At 45.0% G+C, this 23,738-nt stretch overlaps 1 long non-coding RNA gene across 1 annotated transcript in view; it reads right to left on the bottom strand.

Annotated features, from left to right (window-relative positions):
* LOC137239631 (uncharacterized) overlaps positions 1 to 23,374 on the bottom strand; it is an 85,155-nt gene extending 61,781 nt beyond the window's left edge. The window contains exon 1 of the long non-coding RNA XR_010949439.1: positions 22,986 to 23,374. This is a non-coding gene — a long non-coding RNA (uncharacterized lncRNA). The remainder of the gene's footprint in view (positions 1 to 22,985) is intronic.
* Between the last annotated feature and the right edge of the window lie 364 nt (positions 23,375 to 23,738).

Raw genomic sequence — 23,738 nt, 5'->3', positions numbered from 1 at the left:
TCGATGCCTTTTCGATCAATGATAATGCTTTTATATGGCTGTCCACTATGATACGCATAACTTTATAGCGTGCTGTCAGCATATCCCAAGCTTCACTGTAGTTGCTGTCGCTTACAGCAAAACTACTAACTAATTCCAATGCTTCACCATTTAAATAATTGCGCAAGTATTGCAACTTCTGTCCGTCCGACAAACTTGCATTGGAATTCACTAGTGAACAGAATGCGTCATGAAAAGTGATCCATTTTGTTGGATCGCCACTAAAGGATGGTAACTGCAGCTTCGGTAGCGGCATGCGTGCAGGTGCAGTCGGAGTTACCGTAGGAGTTGGATGCTTTTGTGGCGCAAGAATGCGCTTAAAATTTGATTTAGCGATCAAATACCACTCGTCACCTTGAATTCGTACCTGCTCTTCTACTGCTGTGTTTTCGTCGCCACACGACACCTCCACTTCTTGTGCTTTGCAGAAACGTTCCCACTGCTCCTCTAGCAATTGCAAATATGTGGTTGCAGCCTCTGCATCGACCGCAAGCGAATCGGCTTTGCTCGATTGCCAATGCCGCTGTAATGCATTTAAAGCAGAATCGCGAAATTTCAACGAAGACATTTTTTATTTGCGGGTTTTTATGATATTTATAAAATTATAGCGATGTGGACTGTATTTTGCGGAAATATTGCGCGATCCGGGTCGATGGACCAAAATGTTAGCGTTAAAATGCGGGTTGCGGGTTGTAAGGTTTACTTACGCGAGGATTATAGCCGATTATAAAAAACACTTGCACTTGTTTTTCTTTGTTTAATTACTATAAAGAATAATCGGAAGTAGCCATTGACAGCTGACAGTCAGTGCTGCCGATGCCACTAATTGACGTTTGATATGATTACATATAGAGATGCCAATTAGGCGCAAACACAAGGCTTTATATAGTTTACAATGGACATCACTGGAAGGATCCAGTAATGAGAGTCACTGCTACAATAATAACAATTGGTTTGTTGTTACTATTACTGGAAAGATTCATAATGTTTGGTTTTTAAACGGTTTTATATTTAGTTTGATTTGACAGGGTGGCTGGTTGGCACGTATTTTGTAATTGAAATTTAAGTAACTTCCCGATAAGCTACAAGCCTGAAACTTGGAATATAGTTCAGAACCCGCTAGGTGGCGCAAGGATCGAGATATTCACAAAAATCGTATTTGTAGTCCGATTTGGCTCATATTTGGAACACAATACATACAAGATTAGAAAGCGACCTATGAAAAAATCGCCGCTAGGTGGCGCAAGGATCGAGATATTCACAAAAATCGTATTTGTAGTCCGATTTGGCTCATATTTGGAACACAATACATACAAGATTAGAAAGCGACCTATGAAAAAATCGCCGATAGGTGGCGCAAGGATCGAAATATTCACAAAAATCGTATTTGTGGTCCGATTGGGCTCATATTTGGAACACATAATACATACAAGATTAGAAAGCGACCTATGAAAAAAACGCCGCTAGGTGGCGCAAGGATCGAGATATTTACAAAATTCGTATTTGTGGTCCGATTTGACTCATATTTGGAACACGTAATACATAAAAGATTAGAAAGCGACCTATGAAAAAAGCGCCGCTAGGTGGCGCAAGGATCGAGATATTCTCAAAATTCGTATTTGTGGTCCGATTTGGCTCATATTTGGAACACGTAATACATACAATATTAGAAAGCGACCTATGGAAAAAATCGCCGCTAGGTGGCGCAAGGATCGAGATATTCACAAAAATCGTATTTGTGGTCCGATTTGACCCATATTTGGAACACAATACATACAAGATTAGAAAGCGACCTATAGAAAAATCGCCGCTAGGTGGCGCAAGGATCGAGATATTCACAAAAATCGTATTTGTGGTCCGATTTGACCCATATTTGGAACACATAATACATACAAGATTAGAAAGCGACCTATGAAAAAAATCGCCGCTAGGTGGCGCAAGGATCGAGATATTCACAAAAATCGTATTTTTGGTCCGATTTGGCTCATATTTGGAACACATAATACACACAAGATTAGAAAGCGACCTATGGAAAAATCGCCGCTATTTGTGGCCCGATTTGGCTCATATTTGGAACACATAATACATACAAGATTAGAAAGCGACCTATAAAAAATCGCTGCTAGGTGGCGTAAGGATCCAGATATTCACAAAAATCGTATTTGTGGTCCGATTTGGCTCATATTTGGAGCAAATATTACATACAGTCCGGTAGAAGTGACATCGAAATATTTTGGAGTTGGAGAAGGGACAAGCATACGTGGCGCAAAGTCGAGTAAAGTCTTTGGAAGGATTATGTCTTGAGGACTTAGATTGTAAGTCCTGATTTTTCTGAGCCCTACACTTTAAAATTGCTGTTTTTATCTGGAGACCATACTATGATTGTCATATTAAGAGGCTTGAGCGAGTTCAAAAAGCTTTTGTCCGCTTTGCTTTGCGGTTCTATAACTTCAGAGACCCCGTTCCTCCTTAAAGGAGTCGTTGTTTGCTTATTAGTTTAATGTCCTTAGATACTAGACAGTCCATTTTGTCCCTCACTTTTGTGTTCGACTTAATAAGTGGATTAAATGTTTTAATATCCCGCAGAGGAGTTTACGGAATCACGATATTTTCTGGTTGGGCTTTGTTAGAACTAATTACGCAACTAATGCTCCGATTTTAGAGCTTTGAAAGAATTTAATTCGCTTATGAAACCTGGAAATCTTGATTTTACCTCTACGAAAGATGTATTTAAAAAAAGATTAAATGAATTGTTTCTTAGCTAATTAGTTTTTAAGTTAAAATAATAATGGTTGTTATTTTTTTAGATGCTCTTTCTTCTTGTAATCTGTGTGGAATTTTTTTATATTTTCTAGATTAATATTGAAATAAATAAATAAATAAATTGTCAGGAAAGACCCCTTGTAATAATGAGTCACCAAATGAACTAAACAGAATGACAAATAATAGGCAATTAAATAAAGACTAAAAACTTGAAAATAACATAATTAAAAAAAATTTTTTTGTTAAACGGTTTTATTGAAAACAATACTAACATGAAGTAATAATAATACTAAAAGTTAGAAAAAAAAAAAAGGTAGGTCCTAGGTACTAGTCATCACATTCCTCATCAATCTAGGGCGTTGATCAGGCAATTAAATAAAAGCAATGGAAGCGTAAAATTTCGATTGATACGTCATAAGACCAACTGAACCTTACTCAGGTTATGCTACGCCTCACATTTTTAGAAATTACACGCGCTCAACGATTTTATTTAATTGTCTGATCAACGCCCTAGATTGATGAGAGTGTGATGACTAGTACCTAGGACCTACGTCATTTTTTTCTAGCTTTTAGTATTATTATTATGTCATGTAAGTATTGTTTTCAATAAAACCGTTTAACTTAAAATTTTTTTTAATTATGTTATTTTTGCAAATATCTTTCCCGTATCCGATTATACCAATTTTTTTTCACAGAAACTGTTGTTGTGTTAATAGTGCTTCGCAGCATTCAATGGCCAAGATCACACACAAATTGTCATCAAAGTCCTCTAACGGGAGTCCAAGGAAACTGGCTGTTTCAACAGGGGCGCACAATAGGGAGATTGGTGTTAAAGGCGTAGGTTTCAGAGCACGCTGTTGTGACCGAACCAACTTTGCATGGCTGATCTGCTTGATAAGACCAAGTTGTATAATAACACGCACCCTAATGAACTAACATACATACATATATACTTATAGAAACTCTTTCCATTGTGCTCCTTTTATGTGAAATTATTATTAATAATATGTACAATAGCAACACTTGAAATGACCATATGTGTGATCATCAGCTTTTTCTTTTATGTATGGCTCATATTCCTTGAGGCAGGCCTAACCAACTGCTGTCATGATGCATGCCCATGAATAAGTATAAACAGAAGCAGACAGAATGGAGTTAAAAAAAAACTCTTGAACAAAGAACAAAGGCATACATAGCAAAACATCACGAATACTTAACTATAAAAATGTAGGTATGCATCTAGAAAACAAAGAGCGATAAAAGTTGAATAATTTGCTATTTATTCCGGATTTTCTTTCCTTCAACTCAGCGAGTTCAGCTCTTGTCACTACTTGGTGCAAGTGAGCCAGGTAAGTGAAGGAAATGAGTAATGAGAGAAAATGGTTGAATTGGTTAGTAATTATTAATTATTACTCTCAAAGAGTGTTGATAGATGAAGCGAATGCTTTTGTCAGTCAATATATAAAAAATACCTACAGGCACACATTTTTATAGAAGAAAACCAGTTGGAGAAAACTGGAAAGTATTGCCGACATTGGAGAGAGAGCATGTATTGTGAATAGTTGTAAAAAGGCTAACCAATTTAAAAATTAGGACTGTCAAACCAATTACATATGTATGTGTGTACAGTAGCGAGCAGAAAGAAAGCAGTGACATGTTTTTTAAATTTTGACAATTTTTTTTTAGTTTCGATATTTTAAGTTTTGAAAAAGATATGTCTAAGAATTTTGTAAAAGAAACTGTGCCAACCAATCTCGAAAACGTTTTCGAAAAAGTTCGAAAATTAGACAACATTTTATGAAAATTTCGAATTTTTTGTTGAGTTGTCTGTATTTTTTTTGTTTTTTTGTTCGCAACCCTTTCAAGGTGTTGCTAGCGCAATATATTGCTTCTCCAACCCAATTGTCAACTTCACCAACCCAAGGCAAATCCTGTTTCATTAACAGCCGAGGCTCTGGCGACCCCAAGTTCCTTATGGATCTAGGGGGTGAGAAGGCGGCATTGCTTAGATGATGTCATACCAAATCGTTTCCGAGGTGGTCGGGCTAATACCTTAATGGTGCTTGTTACCGGAACGTCAGTAGCGATAACACTCCCCCAGGCTTTCGGTGAGTATCCTTATCGCTACAAAAACAACAACCACATTGAAGCTTCTATGCTATCCAGCCGACACCCCCTAGTTCCATGAGGAACTTGGGTTCACCAGAGCTGCTAAAGAAACATGATTCGCCAAGGGTAGGTGAGGTTGACAATTGGGTAGACTCAAGTGTTTCACAAACACTCCGAGCATATTTCTGCCATAAAAATGCCGTTCGGAGTCGGCGTAAAAGATGTATGGCCTGTCCCGCCATTTTGTAGAAAATTTTAAAAAGAGCACGACACAAATTGGAAGAGAAGCTCGACCTAAATCTCCTCGAAGGTAAATCGCTTCAAGTATTTATTAATTGATGACTAGAATTGTGTGTCTACAAAAAGCAGAAGACAGGTGACACAGTTATCGGAATGTCATGATAATAGAAATTGCAGCCCTGCCAAAAAAAACTGTTTTCAGAAGTGTAACGGGCTGATGCCCCATGACACCTGACTATCGTTTAAGTAACTAGCCAGAAACACCAGAGATACCGGCCTGCCAAAATGCTGTACTCGGAACTACCACGGGATGTATTCTTATCACCTGAACATCGTCTGCATAGTGAGGCAAAATAGCTTAACATGTTGTTGTTATTGTTGGTGTAGCAGTGCTTCGCCCCATCCAATAGGTGCGACCGATAACAAATTTTCATCAATATCCTCTAACGGGAGTACAAGGAAACTTGCTGTTTCAAAAGCGGTGGTCCATAGTGAGAGGAGTTTTAGTGGCGTTGGTTCCACAATACAGTTGAAGAGATGGTTGGTGTCATGTGGGGACACGTTAAGCAGAACATGTTTTGTATTTTGTTGTTGTTGTTGTTGTAGCAATGTTTCGGCCCACTTAATAGCTGCGACCGATCACAAATTGTCATCAATATCCTCTAACGGGAGTCCAAGGAATCTTGCTGTTTCGACAGGGGTGGACCATAGTGAAAGGGGTGTTAGAGGCGTTGGTTCCACATTACAATTAAAGAGATGGTTGGTGTTATGTGGGGACACGCTACAAGCAGAACATATGTTTTGTATGTCGGGGTTGATTCTGGATATGTAAGAGTTTAGCCTGTTGCAGTATCCAGATCGAAGTTGAGCCAGAGGGACTCGCGTTTCCCTGGGGAGTATGCGTTCCTCTTCCGCAAGTTTTGGGTACTGTTCCCCGAGTACTGGATTCACCGAGCAATTCCCGGCATAAAGGTCTGGCGCCTGTTTTTGGAGTTCACTAAGGACCTGCTTGTGTTATTTTGCTTCATACGGCTGAGTTCTCAGGTGCCGTATTTCCTCAAAATGCTTACGGAGATGACTCCTTAAGTCCCTAGGCAGTACTGGCTCATCAATCAGATGTCTGTTGGGATGCCCAGGTTTCTGGGTATTCAACAGGAACTGTTTGGTTAGCAACTCATTTCTCCCCCTGATGGGGAGTATTCTCGCCTCATTATGTAGATGGTGTTCTGGGGACAGAAGAAGACAGCCCGTGGCGGTTCTGAGCGCAGTATTTTGGCAGGCCTGTAGCTTCTTCCAGTGGGTAGTTTTTAGGTTTGGCGACCATATAGGGGACGCGTAGCACGCAAACGGCTGGCCAATTGCTTTGTATGTAGTAATGAGCGTTTCTTTGTCTTTTCCCCAAGTACTGCCAGCAAGGGATTTGAGGATTTTATTACGGCTCTGGATTTTCGGAACAATTGCGGCTGCGTGCTCGCCAAAATGTAGATCCTGATCAAACGTCACACCCAAGATGTTGGAGTGTAGGACAGTCGGTAGCGTAGTGCTATCGACGTGGATGTTCAAAATGGTCGACATTTGGGACGTCCAAGTTGTAAATGTCGCGGATGATTTAGTCGGTGATAATGCCAGGTTTCGCGAGGCGAAAAAACTGGAGAGATCAGCGATGTAGCCGTTTATTTTGTTGCAAAGCTCATTGATCTTTGGTCCCGGGCCTGTGGCCATTATTGATCAGTCATCGGCGTAAGAAACGATAGTAACTCCTTCTGGTGGCGAAAGTAGTTTTGATATGTAAAAATTAAACAAAAGTGGGGATAGGCGTTGATTCTGGATAGGTAAGAGTTTAGTCCGTTACAGTATCCAGGCAAGGCACGAACGCGCGGTTTGAGGTGGTGGATAAAGCGCAAATCCCCACGGTACCCAAAGTTAAGGTATGGATACCATGCGTGATGAAGTCGGAGGATACACTGCGACTTCTGCAGAATCAGAATCCGAAAATACCGACACAGGATTGGAAGGTACTTACTGTATCTCGGCCTACCGAGGATGGTCAGTTCTACATCTTCCAAATAAACAAGCAGGCGGAGGATATTTTGTACACGCAGCTTGGTAAAATGTCCTTTGGCACTGGCAAAATTTACATGCGACTCAGGAAAAGAAGTCCCGAGGATAAAAACCCTAACACGCTAGAGGTGGGCGAAGTCGAAAAGGACCTCAAAAGCCTAAGGGAAAAAAGACAGGTGGAGGTCCCCGACGTCACCACGAACGTGCTAGAAGAGGACCAACCGCTAAATGGTGCTGTGACTCGCACAGAGGAACACCCTGCACAACAGTCACGAGAGGCTGAAGGGGACTCGAATACTCTAAACCAAAAGGGCAAGGGGAGGACGACGAAGGTGCTGGAGGGGGACAAACAGCCCAATGGTGCTGCGAGTCCTACAGATAAACCTCCAACACAGTAAAGTGGCGTCGAGCGAACTCCTCCTAACCCTTGAGGAGGGTTCGTTTGACGTGGCGCTGATCCAGGAGCCGTGGCTCTCATCGGGAGGAAAGGTTTCTGGACTTAGCGCGCGCGGGTTTGGCGTTTACTACGCGCAAACGGAAGGACGGGTGCGAGCTGTAATAATGGTAAGGAAACACCTGCATTCATAAATGCTGCCTAATTACACCACTGAGGATCTCGTAGCGGTGGCCGTTGAGCAAAAGAATAAGCAGGCATTTATCCTGGCGTCCTGCTACATGGCCCATGCTGCGGAGGTCCCACCGATAGAGTGCAAAAGGCTAGTACAGGATTAAGGGCGCAAAGGGCGGTTGGTCATAGGCGCAGATGCAAATGCGCACCACAATGCGTGGGGAAGAGCAGATACGAACGAGAGAGGCGAATCTCTGTTTTGTTACATCCTGCAAACCAATTTGCAGATAGCCAACAGGGGAAATGTCCCTACATACATTGGCCCAACATCCAGCAATGTTCTGGATATTACATTGAGCTCCGAGCGTGATATATCAAGGTATGATTGGATGGTTCTTGATAGACCATCCTTCTCCGACCATGCGTATATCAGCTTCAACATCCCCCTAAAGAGGGTAGAGAAGGGAAGAACCTTTAGAAACCCTAGGTCAACGAACTGGACTAAATTCCAGAAACATGTGGAAACAAAACTGGGACAACCCAAAGAGGTTGCTAATGTAGATGAACTGGAGGAGTCGAATGAATTCCTAACAAGGACGCTTATGACTGCGTATAACAAAGCTTGCCCTCTAAGAAGATTCAGAGGAAAAGCAAAGCCGCCATGGTGGAGCAATGAGCTGAGTCTTCTAAGAAGACAGTTAAAAGAAATGTTTAAGCTCGCAAAGACCGCGGAAAGCGAAGCGTGTCGGGACGAGTACAGGGATCTACTGAGGATCTACAAGCGTGAAATTACCAGGGCGAAGAGAAACTCATGGAAAAGTTTCTGTACGGACATAGAGTGCTCCAGCGAAACAGCGCGGTTGAAAAAAGTCCTAGCAAAGGGAAACATAGTCCAGGGACTAATAAAGAAAGAGAACGGGGAATGGTCACGTAATAGTGAGGAATCCCTTGAGGTGCTTCTCGATACACATTTCCCATCGGGAGACGGTTTAGAGGAGCCAGCAGACATCACTCACACTTCGATCACGGAGCTAGTAGTGCCGGGCTTGGTGACCGATACCAAGATCGAGTGGGCAGTGAAGACGTTTTCTAAGTTTAAATCGCCGGGCCCAGATGGTATATTCCCGGCCATGCTACAAGTCTCAAGTAGGGCGGTCGTGGAATGGCTTAAAATAATATTCGATGGGTGCATACGACTGAATCATGTACCGCACTCTTGGAGAACAGCTCGTGTAGCTTTTCTACCAAAGGCGGGGAAGATCGGTCACGTGTATCCCAAAGACTATAGACCCATTAGCTTAACATCATTTCTGCTCAAAACCTTTGAGAGGCTGATAGATGTGTACATAAAGTCCAACGTGGATGAAAAGCTGCTCTCCACAACACAGCATGCGTACACCAAAGGCAAGTCGGTAGACACCGCATTGCATAGGGTGGTAATAAGCATAGAGAAATCCCTGGAATACAAGGAGTATGCTCTAGAAGTCTTCTTGGACATTGCCGGGGCTTTCAATAATGTTGCAAATTAAATGGGGTCGTTTGATCCTGGCATCGACCGCAGGGACAATGTCTTAGAACGTCAAGGCCTATCTGTCCGGTCAGACGATGCAAATCTAGAAATCATCAACATCTACATCCCTCCTGTCACCTGTTGCCCCAGTGGATACCGCCCTAAAATCGAGGCCTTACTCACTGGCAACAATCGCATTATCTTAGGCGATTTCAATGCCCATCACGACCTATGGCATTCAAACTTGCGGGCGGACAGTAGGGGTGAGATGTTGGCGGATCAAATAGAAGAAAAGACGTTCTGCACAATAAACGGAGACGCCCCCACACGTATGGTAGGAAGCTGTCATAGCTCGCCAGATATCTCAATCGTGAGCGCAGACCTCGTAAACTGCGTCAACTGGCAGCCGATGGTAACATTGGCATCCGACCACCTGCCCATATTTATTTCGTTCGAGCGTACCGCCGACTTCATCGTCACCGAAAAACGCACTTTCATAAACTTCAAAAAAGGAAAGTGGGAAGAATATAAATCTGCAACAGACGGCAGCTTTGCTGCCCTCCCTATCCCGACTGATGCCCGCCAAGGGGAGCGTGCCTTCCGTAAGGTCATTGAATCCGCCTCGGCACATTTCATTACCGCCGAGAGAATTCCCGAAATCCGGCCCCACTTCCCGGCGGAGGCCGCGAGCTTAGCGAGGGAACGCAACCTTATAAGACAGCTTGATCCAGGCGACCCCCAAATAAGGGATATAAACCAACGCATCAGATTGCTTGTGGACGAACACAAGCGGGCACCTAAGAGGTTGTAACCTCTCTACCGGTGTAGGTAAACTTTGGTCCACCGTAAAGTCCCTATCGAATCCGACTAAGCACAAAGACTGCGCTTCCCAAGGCAGTCGGTTCTATGTACCGGAGCGACTCGGGATTTTTTCCGACCAAGGACTGTCATTTCAGTGTGACCCCATTTAATTTGTTTCGTCCCTCCCACAAATTGTCATCCTCCCAGCAGCTCCTTGCAGCAGGACTGATACATATTCTCTTACTCCGGGAAGGTATCGAACCCAATCCGGGTCCGTCTCCTGACCCCGGTCATGAGAAATGGTTTTGCTGCATTTGCCAGAAAAGAATCTTTTTAGGACGGTCATACTCTGTTCAGTGTGTCTCGTGCAAGGGATGGTTGCATCGGACAGGTTGTTCTGGGCTTGATCCCAAAACCCGACGTCCACGTAACTTTTATAAATCTTTTGTGGCTCCTTGCTGCTCACGCCCAAGGGCGTCCCGTAGTCTACGCCTAAGCGTATCCCCACTACCTTCCAGCAGCTTCGCTGCTCAGCAAGCCACAACAAGTACCCGCTGCTGCTCGCGCCCCACGGCGCCAACAACTCAAACAGCTGATACCACTCATAACTACTACCTTCGTAGTAGAGCTGGTTGCAATGCTGAGCATCAGCCCCTGCCCCCGTCTTCTTCTCCCCCCTCTTTTCTGGCAGCAATCGTGCAGGTCAGGGAAACAGACTCTTAGTCCCTGCCTCCGATTGCACCGTCTGCCAGCACAGAATATATAGGTTTGCGACATCCGCTCAATGCAGCTCCTGCCTTGGGTGGTGCCACTTTCCTAGATGTTCTGGTCTCCGCGACGGCAACCCCCCGACGGGTTTCATTGCGCCATGTTGCCAGGTCGCAAACCCAAATCATCCGGGTACCCCAATGCTTTACCAAGGGCGCCCAGTCCCAAGGCCACAACAGCAATTGCGTCCTGGCCTTCCACAACCTAGGCGTAGTCACCCCTCACTTACCCCTAGAGTGGCGGCGTCACCCCTCATGCACTTCAGAATTCTGCAGTTCAACTGTAATGGACTAACTGGGAAGATTACGGAGATAGTCGATTTCATGAAGCGGCACAACATCCGCATTGCTGCGATTCAAGAGACTAAACTCACAGCAAGATCTGCATTGCAGACCTGCTCTGGTTATAATGTCCACAGGAAAGACCGCGAGAGCGGAAATGGAGGCGGCCTCGCGTTTATTATACACCACTCTGTGCAATATCATATATTTGATCCTGGCATCGACCGCAGTGACAATGTCTTAGAACGTCAAGGCCTATCTGTCCGGTCAGGCGATGCAAATCTAGAAATCATCAACATCTACATCCCTCCTGTCACCTGTTGCCCCAGTGGATACCGCCCTAATATCGAGGCCTTACTCACTGGCAACAATCGCATTATCTTAGGCGATTTCAATGCCCATCACGACCTATGGCATTCAAACTTGCGGGCGGACAGTAGGGGTGAGATGTTGGCGGATCAAATAGACGAAACGACGTTCTGCACAATAAACGGAGACGCCCCCACACGTATGGTAGGAAGCTGTCATAGCTCGCCAGATATCTCAATCGTGAGCGCAGAACTCGTAAACTGCGTCAACTGGCAGCCGATGGTAACATTGGCATCCGACCACCTGCCCATACTTATTTCGTTCGAGCGTACCGCCGACTTCATCGTCACCGAAAAACGCACTTTCATAAACTTCAAAAAAGGAAAGTGGGAAGAATATAAATCTGCAACAGACAGCAGCTTTGCTGCCCTCCCTATCCCGACTGATGCCCGCCAAGGGGAGCGTGCCTTCCGTAAGGTCATTGAATCCGCCTCGGCACATTTCATTCCCGCCGGGAGAATTCCCGAAATCCGGCCCCACTTCCCGGCGGAGGCCGCGAGCTTAGCGAGGGAACGCGACCTTATAAGACAGCTTGATCCAGGCGAACCCCAAATAAGGGATATAAAACGCGTCTTTTTACACCTCGCTCGATATTTTTGGTATCGTGTTAGCAGTCGACCCCTGAACTAGACTATTACCGGATTAACTTAGCGTTATATTATGCTTATATGGATCAAACTGCCGCGTATGTAGGTGCTGGATCTTATCATAGTGCTTACTGCTTTCCTGGGCTGTGGCGATTCAGCAAAAACCCTCTTCTCCATGTCATAATGCTCTTCTAGGTAATAGTCTAGTTGAGGGGTCGACTGCTAATACGCTACCAAAAATATCGGGAGAGGTGTCAAACGACGCGTCTTGACATCAGTATTGATAATCCGAAGGCGGAATTTTAACTCGTTCAAAAGATATCAACGAAAAACCGAAAAAAGACCCGCGGGTACCTCCGACCCCTCAACTAGACTATTACCCTCTTCAGTGGTCAAACCACTTTGTGGAATTTATATAGGTAATTCTTTACTTTAGCTCACAACTGCTAAAACTCGCCCAAAAATATCGGGAGAGGTGTCAAAAGACGCGTTTTGATCCCAGGACCACGAATCCGAGAGCGGAAATTAAAAATTTTATTTCTGTCAAAAGTTATTTCCAAAAAACCGAAAATGGCCCGGAACGCTCCGGTACCGGGGGTGGGATCCATATTTTTCCGCAGAACACCTTTTTGCATTGGCGGCCTTCGGCCGCGCTTATAAATAATTACCCTGGGTGGGTCCAACACCGGTTTGGGGACCAAAACTATATCCGGGCAAAACACTTTTACCCACAGTTTTTCTTGTGGGTAAAAATAAATCATCAAAAGAACAACAACCACATGAAAATTTTAAATGTTGTTTGCAAACATCTCCGAATCGAAATAAAATTTTGAATTTCCACTTCCGGATTCGTGATCCTGGGTCCAAAGCGCGTCTTTTGACACCTCTCCTGATATTTTTGACGAGTTTTAGCAGTTGTGAGCTAAAATAATTACCTTTATATATTTTGCTAGAGCCTTGACTTCATAGCTAGAGACCTCAGCAAGGTCATGTGGAAAAGGTTTACCAAGGATGGCCAACCTACGCCGCTTAGCGCTGGACAATGACAGAGAAGGTGCTGGACACTCCCCTTCTCTTCTGTACATCTGCAGCTGCGACAATAGTCGAAGGTCGTTACCCCCATTCTAGCACCATGCGTACCTATTAAACAATGCCCTGTCAGAACCCTTATCAGGGACGATAGAACAGATTTGTTTAAAATCAGAAGCCCTCTTGTGCGCCCCTTGTCATATGAGGGACAGGTTAGCCTGGATGTCCCACACGATGATATGGCTGACCATAGTCCATTTGCAATTCTTATAGTGCTTGTCTTCATACGAAGCCTGAAAGTGGGCATGGGTATACCTACCAAATCATTTCCCGTAAGGATATGGTCGGTGGTGCCTCTTCTGGCCAGCTCGTCTGCTCTGTAGTTGCCTTCAATAGCTTTGTGCCCAGGTACCCATATAAGGCTGATACTGAAGTGCTGAGTCATCTCGTTAAGAGATCTGCGGCATTCAGTGACCGACTTTGCGTTGTCGACGAATGAGTCCAGGGCCTTTAATGCGGCATGGCTGTCTGAGAAAATAAACACCCGTTTACCGTCCTTAGGCATAGACCCGAGATGATTCACAGCCCTATATATTGCCAGCATATCCGCTTGGTAAACACTACAGTGATCTGGTAGGCGGAAAGAGACCTCTAGACCCAGATCCGGTGAAAAGAAGCCTGCTCCCACCTTCCCATCAAGCTTAGAACCTTCCGTGAATATATTGATGGTACCCGGTACCGTATGTTGTCTGGTATTCCAGTCTTGTCGCGATGGTATATATATACTATAGTTTTTAACGAAGACGTTCTTTGGCGTGCAGTAGTCAATGCGTACCGGTATTGGGACTGGGGCGTTCGTGCCCAGGATTGTTGCGTGTCCACTAGATCCATTTGACCAGAGAACTGTTTCCCTTATGCGTAGAGCGGCGATGACCGCTATTTCCTTCGCCACCAGGTCAAGAGGTGGAAGGTATAGCATTTTTTTGAATGCTTTAAACGCAGTGGAGCCGAGAGCCGGGTAACGCAGAGCTCCGAACTCCGTTTCACCTTTTGAAGCATTTTAAGATAAGTACTTTTAGCTAGTGCAGGCCACCAGACCAAGGCACCATAAAGAAGAATCGGGCGCACAAATGACTGTGTAAATCAAGTAGGCCACCTTAGGGGAGAATCCCCAGGAGGTGCCAATTGCCCTCTTGCCGGTGAACAGCGCTGCTGCTGCCTTCTTGGATCGCTACACTATATGGTCACTCCATAATAGCTTCCTATCCAGAACGACTCCCAAATACTTGACTTGATCGCTAAACGCTAAAAACGTACCCCCAATTCTTGGCGGTGTTAGATTTGGTACTTGTACCTCCTCGTGAAGAGGACAAGCTCGGTTTTATCCGGGCTGACGTCCAAACCTGTGGCTGTGGCCCAGTGCGAAATTTTGGATAGTGCCCTTCCATTAGGTTGCAAAGAGTTTGCGGAAATTTCCCCCGCATGGTGACGCATAAGTTATCTGCATACGCGATCACTTGGTGACCTTCTGCCTCCATGAGGCGTAGTAGTTGGTTGACGGTAACCACCCAAAGTAGCGGAGAGAGAACGCCGCCCTGCGGAGAGCCTCTGCCGACCAGTCTGCGGATCATGCATCCACATAGCTCAATTTTAATCTGCATACGCGTAAGCAGATTGTATATAAACTCCACCAGACACGCGTCAACCCCTAGATCAGTCAGCGCCGAGGTGATGGCCTCCGGGAGAACGTTTTGAAGGCACCCGCTATATCTAGAAAAGCCATCAGTGTGTATTCCTTGAGGTCAACTGACCTTTCGATAACGGATACCAGTGAGTGTAAGGCCGTACCCCAGCGGGTTAGGGGATCAGAATATACCCGCGGTAGGTATGCCTGTCGTAAGAGGCGACTAAAATACCAGATTCAAGGGGCTGTGTAGAGCAACCTTTCAGGTTGCCAGCGCAATATAAAGCTTCTCCAAACCCAATTGTCAACCTCACCTATCCGCGGCGAATCCTGTTTTTTATGTATGTATGTATTTATTTGAAAATTTGTTCCTAGCACAACAATTTTGACAAATTATTTAACAGTGCTAGTCATGAATAGCATGAGCTATAAAAATTGAACCTTTATAATAATAAATTAGATCAATCACTAACAGACGAGGCTCTGGCGACCCCAATCTCCTCATGGAACTTGGAGGTAGGGAGGGAGGGAATGGCCTGAGGGTTAAATGTGGCCACATAAATCGTTCCCGAGATAGTCGGGCTAGCACCTTAATGGTGCTATGGTACCGGAGCGTACCGGATTTGTATCCAGCAAAGGACCATCACATCGATAACACTCCCCAAAGCCTTCGGGGAGCAATCTTATCGCTACAACAACAACAACAACAGTGCAAGGCCGTCCCAGTTGACCTGCCCTTAGTATAGGCATGTTGAGCTCGCGAAAGAAGCGATGGCTCAATCCTCCTCCTGATGTAGTCCTCTAGGAGTCTTTCGAGTGCTTTAAGCAGAAAAGAGGATAAGAGATAGAGTGGGAGGTTTTCCCTGCCTTGAAGATAAATACCACGTTGACTTCTCTCCACGATGCTGGTACGTAATTGAGCCTACGAGTCACTCTAGCTCAACTTCGATCTGGATACTGTAGGTAGGTTGGTTGAACTGGCCGGTCCATGAGGACCTCACATAGACTGATTGAGTCCGTAGTGTTACCAGAAGTTTTTTTTAACGACCAAACTGAAAAACCCTATCAAAAACCAGGACATAAGTTATAAAATAACTCCGTCCTCTTGGCAAATACTAGAAGTTTCCTAGGACTTAAGCCACTTGCTGCTTCTAGATCTGACAGCTGTATCACTCCTAATAGCTGGAGTCTTAGCCTGGCAAGTGCAGGGCACGAGCACAGAACGTGCTCGATCGTTTCCTCCTCCAACCCGCACTTCCTACATCTGCTATCACTGACCAAGCCTAGTTTAAAGGCATGTGACGCCAGCAGGCAGTGTCCAGTCAGAATACCCGTCATGAGTCTACAGTCCTCTCTTTTTAATGATAGGAGCAACTGTGTTAGTCTAAGTTTGTAAGACCTACACATAATCTTCGACACTTTACAGCCCCGTGCTTGAACCCACGCCTTTCCCGCTTGGTCGATCATGTGCACCTCTCGAGTTCGCTTAATCTCGCCCAATCTAATTGGGACATCTACGGAGCAAGCTTCAAGGGATGCGCCCTTTTTAGCTAGTTCGTCCGCTTTTTCATTCCCATCTATTCCCATATGCCCTGGGACCCAATATAGATGTATGCTTCTTCCTGTCCCGATTCTCTCCAGAGACTGCTTACACTCTAACACGCATTTAGATGCTGTGCTATGCGAGATTATTGCCTTAATTGCTGCTTGACTGTCAATATAAAAGTTAACACGGTTGCAGCTTAAGCTATTCTCTTCCAGGGTTTCTACTGCTTTGGTTACGGCTAATATTTCCGCTTGGAAAACGCTACAGTAATCCGGCAGCCTGTAGGATCTGCTTATTTCCGGATCAGCGCAGTATACCGCAGACCCTACTCCTTCCACTACGTTGGAACCATCGGTGTACACATGTATCGCCTCGTCCGCCATTTGCGCACCCTTGCGCCAACCGTCCACCTCTATTGTGGCCTTAAGATCTCCCTCGAAGCGCAGATAGGGAATCATGTAGTCTGTTCGTCTTGTGATGGATGACGCTATACTACTATGGCCATATGGTCGGCGCTCAAGCTGCCCCGAAGCACCGAGCCTGGTTGCGGTCGTTAACGCTTTGTTCTTTGCTACCAGGTCTACAGGTGGGATGTGCAAAATGGCATACAGTGCAGCCGTCGGGGTTGTTTTCAGGGCTCCCGTAATGCTAAGCATCGATAGTCTGCATACCCCTCTAATTTTTTGAGGTATGTTGTTTTTTGTGTGGCTTTCCACCAAACAAGAACTCCATAGTATAGAATAGGGCTTACAATCGCTGTAAAAACCCAATGAGAAAGAGAGGGCGATAGGCCCCACGTACACCCCAGCATTCTTTTACGTGCATAGAGTGCCGTTGAGGCCTTCTTGACCCTCTCCTCCACGTTGAGCTTCCATGACAGCTTACTGTCTAGGATGATTCCTAAATATTTTGTGCAAGGTTTCTCCTGTAAGGTCACCCCTCCTAACTTAGGCCTGGTCCAATTTGGGACCTTGTACCTCTTTGTAAATAAGACCATATCCGTCTTCTCCGCATTGACTTTCAATCCGACATTAGATGCCCAGGTATGAATATCGCGAAGCGCCCGATCCATCAAAGAACTAATCTTTGGAAGGCACTTTCCACTTATGACAATTGCAACGTCATCTGCGTAAGCCGTAAGTTTTACGGGTCCCTCATCGAATTGCCTGAGCAGTTGGTTGATTACCAGCGTCCACAGCAGAGGTGATAGCACCCCTCCCTGCGGCGTGCCCCTGTCCACTGATTTCGTGGCCTCGTACAATCCCCATTTCGATGTAATCTTTCTGCAATTTAACATGCAGCCGATCCATCTGATTAAGGCAGGATGTACTTTAATGAAATTAAGACCATCCATAATCGCCCATTTTGCAACATTATGTTGTTGTTGTTGTTGTAGCAATGCTCGCCCCACCTAATAGCCGCGACCGATCACAAATTGTCATCAATATCCTCTAACGGGAGTCCAAGGAAACTTGCCGTTTCAACAGGGGTGGACCATAAGGAAAGGGGTGTTAGAGGCGTTGGTTCCACATTACAATTAAAGAGATGGTTGGTGTCATGTGGGGACACATTGCAAGCGGGGCATACATTTTGTATGTCAGGGTTGATTCTGGATAGGTAAGAGTTTAACCTGTTACAGTATCCAGAACGAAGTTGAGCAAGAGTGACACGCGTTTCCCTGGGGAGTATGCGTTCCTCTTCCGCGAGTTCTGGATATTTTTCTTCAAGTACTGGATTCACCGGCAATTCCCGACATAAAGGTCCGACGCCTGTCTATGGAGTTCACCAAGGACCTGCTTGTGTTTTTCCGCTTCATACGGCTGGGTTCTCAGGTGGTGTAATTCCTCAAAATGCTTACGGAGATGACTCCTTAGGCCCCTAGGCGGTGCTGGTTCGTCAATCAGATGTCTGTTGGGATGCCCAGGTTTCTGGGTATTCAACAGAAACTGTTTGGTCAGCATCTCATTTCTCTCCCTGATGGGGAGTATTCTCGCCTCATTATGCAGATGGTGTTCTGGGGACATAAGAAGACAGCCCGTGGCGATTCTGAGAGCAGTATTTTGGCAGGCCTGTAGTTTCTTCCAGTGGGTAGTTTTTAGGCTTGGCGACCATATGGGTGACGCGTAGCACGTAATCGGCTGGCTAATTGCTTTGTATGTGGTCATGAGCGTTTCTTTATCTTTTCCCCAGGTACTGCCAGCAAGGGATTTGAGGATTTTATTACGGCTCTGAATTCTCGGAACAATTGCGGTTGCGTGCGCACCAAAATGTAGATCCTGATCAAACGTCACACCCAAGATTTTGGGGTGTAGGACAGTCGGTAGCGTAGTGCCATCGACGTGGATGTTCAATATGGTCGACATTTGGGGCGTCCATGTTGTAAATAAGGTCGCGGAAGATTTAGTCGGTGACAATGCCAGGTTTCGCGAGGCGAAAAAACTGGAGAGATCAGGGAGATAGCAGTTTATTTTATTGCACAGCTCATCGATCTCTGGGCCTGGGCCTGTGGCCATTATTGTGCAGTCATCGGCGTAGGAAACGATTGTGACTCCTTCCGGTGGTGAAGGTAGCTTAGATATGTAGAAATTAAACAAAAGTGGGGATAGGACACCACCCTGTGGCACCCCTTGTTTAATTCTCCTTGGTTTTGATGTTTCGTTTCTGAATTGCACCGATGCCTGCCGACCACCCAGATAATTTGCGGTCCACCTTTTAAGACATGGAGGAAGGGTAGACCCTTCCAGGTCTTGCAGTAATGAGCCATGGTTGACCGTATCAAAGGCTTTTGATAGGTCTAGCGCTACGAGTACTGTTCTATGGTGGGGGTATTGATTCAAACCGCAATTTATCTGGGTGCTAATGACATTTAGCGGAGGTAGTGCTATAGAGTTTTCTGAAGCCATGCTGATGAAGGGCTAGCTGCAAATGTGCTTGGAAATAAGGGAGCAAAATGGCTTCAAGCGTCTTTGCCACTGGCGATAGGAGAGATATCGGACGATATGACTCACCTACGTTAGCTGTTTTCCCAGGCTTTAGTAGCGGGACCACCTTGGCCATTTTCCATTTCTCGGGTATGGCAAAGGTGGAGAGAGACAGGTTGAAGACATGCGCTAAATATTTGAAACCCTCTTTCCATAGGTTTTTAAGCATCGGCATGGCTATGCCGTCTGGGCCCACTGCTTTGGATGGTTTAGCGCGACCAATGGCGTCCTCAACCTCTCTAGCGGTGATGGTGATTGGTGACGCGCTGAATTTGTGTTTATGTGCGTGTCTATTGGCTCTCCGTCTATCTTTGTCGACCGTAGGATGCATTATATATTGTCGGCAGAAAGCGCTCGTGCATTTTTCCGCATCCGACAGCACCTTATCGCCAAAGGCGATGGAAACTTTGTTGTTGTTGTTGTTGTTGTTGTAGCAATGCTCGCCCCACCTAATAGCCGCGACCGATCACAAATTGTCATCAATATCCTCTAACGGGAGTCCAAGGAAACTTGCCGTTTCATCAGGGGTGGACCATAAGGAAAGGGGTGTTAGAGGCGTTGGTTCCACATTACAATTAAAGAGATGGTTGGTGTCATGTGGGGACACATTGCAAGCAGAGCATACATTTTGTATGTCGGGGTTGATTCTGGATAGGTAAGAGTTTAACCTGTTACAGTATCCAGAACGAAGTTGAGCAAGAGTGACACGCGTTTCCCTGGGGAGTATGCGTTCCTCTTCTGCGAGTTCTGGATATTTTTCTTCAAGTACTGGATTCAACGGGTAATTCCCGACATAAAGGTCCGACGCCTGTCTATGGAGTTCACCAAGGACCTGCTTGTGTTTTTCCGCTTCATACGGCTGGGTTCTCAGGTGCCGTATTTCCTCAAAATGCTTACGGAGATGACTCCTTAGGCCCCTAGGCGGTGCTGGTTCGTCAATCAGATGTCTGTTGGGATGCCCAGGTTTCTGGGTATTCAACAGAAACTGTTTGGTCAGCATCTCATTTCTCTCCCTGATGGGGAGTATTCTCGCCTCATTATGCAGATGGTGTTCTGGGGACATAAGCGTAGCACGTAATCGGCTGGCTAATTGCTTTGTATGTGGTCAAGAGCGTTTCTTTATCTTTTCCCCAGGTACTGCCAGCAAGGGATTTGAGGATTTTATTACGGCTCTGAATTCTTGGAACATTTGCGGTTGCGTGCGCACCAAAATGTAGATCCTGATCAAACGTCACACCCAAGATTTTGGGGTGTAGGACAGTCGGTAGCGTAGTGCCATCGACGTGGATGTTCAATATGGTCGACATTTGGGGCGTCCATGTTGTAAATAAGGTCGCGGAAGATTTAGTCGGTGACAATGCCAGGTTTCGCGAGGCGAAAAAACTGGAGAGATCAGGGAGATAGCCGTTTATTTTATTGCATAGCTCATCGATCTTTGGGCCTGGGCCTGTGGCCATTATTGTGCAGTCATCGGCGTAGGAAACGATTGTGACTCCTTCCGGTGGTGAAGGTAGCTTAGATATGTAGAAATTAAACAAAAGCGGGGATAGGACACCATCCTGTGGCACCCCTTGTTTAATTCTCCTTTGTTTTGATGTTTCGTTTCTGAATTGCACCGATGCCTGCCGACCACCCAGATAATTTGCGGTCCACCTTTTAAGACATGGGGGAAGGGTGGACCCTTCCAGGTCTTGCAGTAACGAGCCATGGTTGACCGTATCAAAAGCTTTTGATAGGTCTAACGCTACGAGTACTGTTCTATGGTGGGGATATTGATTCAAACCGCAATTTATCTGGGTGCCAATGACATTTAGCGCGGAGGTAGTGCTATGGAGTTTTCTGAAGCCATGCTGATGAGGGGCTAGCTGCAAATGTGCTTGGAAATAAGGGAGCAAAATGGCTTCAAGCGTCTTTGCCACTGGCGATAGGAGAGATATCGGACGAATTGACTCACCTACGTTAGCTGGTTTCCCAGGCTTTAGTAGCGGGACCACCTTGGCCATTTTCCATTTCTCGGGTATGACAAAGGTGGAAAGAGACAGGTTGAAGACATGCGCTAAATATTTGAAACCCTCTTTCCCTAGGTTTTTAAGCATCGGCATGGCTATGCCGTCTGGGCCCACTGCTTTGGATGGTTTAGCGCGACCAATGGCGTCCTCAACCTCTCTAGCGGTGATGGTAATTGGTGACGCGCTGAGTTTGTGTTTATGTGCGTGTCTATTGGCTCTCCGTCTATCTTTGTCGACCGTAGGATGCATTATATATTGTCGGCAGAAAGCGCTCGCGCATTTTTTCGCATCCGACAGCACCTTATCGCCAAAGGCGATGGAAACTTTGTCTTTGTGCTTAGTCGGATTCGATAGGGACTTTACGGTGGACCAAAGTTTACCTACACCGGTAGAGAGGTTACAACCTCTTAGGTGCTCTTCCCATTTCGCCCGCTTGTGTTCGTCCACAAGCAATCTGATGCGTGATCTCGAGAACAATAATCCGAAGGCGGAAAAGAAAAATTGTATCTCTGCCCGGAGATATTTGGCGCTAGCCACGGTTATACCACACACCCGGACTTGGCATGGCGTAGCCCAGGGTTAGGTAATAGTCTAGTTGAGGGGTCGACTGCTAATACGCCACCAAAAATATCGAGAGACGTGTCAAACGACGCGTCTTGACATCAGTAATAATAATCCGAAGGCGGAAAATAAAAGTTTTAACGCATTCAAAAGATATTAACGAAAAACCGAAAAAGACCCGCGGGTACCTTCGAAACCGACGGTCGGATCCATAGTATTTTTGCGCAGAACACTTTTCTGCGTTGGCGGCCTTCGGCCGCGCTTATAAAAAATAACCCTGGGCTACGCCATGCCAAGTCCGGGTGTGTGGTATAACCGTGGCTACCGCCACGGTGATGCACAATTTTTTTTGGGGGTACTAACACAACAACAACCACATGAAAATCGCCAACATCAACTGCAAATATCTCCGGACAGACAAAATTTTTCTTTTCCGCCTTCGGATTATTGTTCTCGAGATTAATACGCGTCTTTTGACACTTCTCTCGATATTTTTTGACGCGTATTAGCAGTCGACCCCTCAACTAGACTATTACCCAGGGTTATTTTTTATAAGCGCGGCCGAAGGCCGCCAACGCAGAAAGGTGTCCTACGCAAAAATACTATGGATCCGAACCCGGTTTCGGAGGTACCCGCGGTTCTTTTTTCAGTTTTTCGTTAATATCTTTTGAACGCGTTAAAATTTTAATTGACACCTCTCTCTATATTTTTGGTAGCGTATTAGCAGGCGACCCCTCAACTAGACTATTACCGTTAATCCACACAGAATCAATTAACACCTTTGCTAGGTCGCGCTCGGTGAACCTCATTATCAATATATATTATCCTACCCTTAGCCAACCAATTGGTTTTTGGTTTTCCGGCGTAACGATAAACAGCTGATTACGTTAGGGATACGACTACAGCGATACGAAAAACGGACTCCGCTTTTAAGTTACAGATATGTATGTACCTACATATGCAAATTTTTGTACACAAAAACAGATACATATCTTCACAGGCATGTATATATGTACATAATAAAACTGCACTTTTTGCACAGCTATACAAATACCGCAAGATGGCCGCTTCGTACTTACCAAAAGCAAAAAACTATAGATCTTTCCAATTAGGAATATTAACGCATTTTGTTAAAAAATTCTTAAACACATCAAAAATTTACAGGAAATTGTAGGTATTTGTTGCAAGATTATGCTGCACTTTACTTTTGCTTTGTTGAACAAGTTTTTTTTTCTGAAAGCTTAACTTTTTTCACCACTTTTCTTGTCTTATTCTGTCACACGAAATGCAATATTAATGCACTCAATAACACACGATCTGCAAGTTTTCTATTATTTATTTAACTTAAAAGAGTTTTGTGTTTTATTTAAATAAGAGCAAGCATTTAATTTAATAAAAACTAATAGAACACACGAGTTAAAAACTTTGATCAACAGCCGAGCTCGAAAGCAATCACACAGTAAGTTTGTAGAGTACGCTGCGCAGACATTTTATATGAGCAGATGGTAACAATAATGCAAAAGCACAACAACATGCATGTGGAAAAAGCAATGAAAACACAAAGATGAGCGACGAGTGCTACAATAACAACAACGAGTTTCAGAAAACAATCTATGTAGATGGGTAGTTGGGGCAAAGAGAATAAATTGTATTTATCCTCTTTGGTTGGGGTAATGACTTAGTTTTTTGCAGGCCTAATTTAGTTCTTAAAAAGCGCCAAAACACAATGGCAAATAGTCATAGTCAAAATAAAATAGATTTTAAATTTAGGTGCAGCTTTTTGAAATAATTTTCTATAAGTTATCTGTCAAAAAAGCTACAACTAAATTTAA

Source organism: Eurosta solidaginis, chromosome 2 (assembly GCF_040869045.1).
Source record: "Eurosta solidaginis isolate ZX-2024a chromosome 2, ASM4086904v1, whole genome shotgun sequence".
In the NCBI taxonomy this organism is placed as follows: domain Eukaryota; kingdom Metazoa; phylum Arthropoda; class Insecta; order Diptera; family Tephritidae; genus Eurosta; species Eurosta solidaginis.
This window is presented reverse-complemented; position numbering and strand designations above follow the sequence as displayed.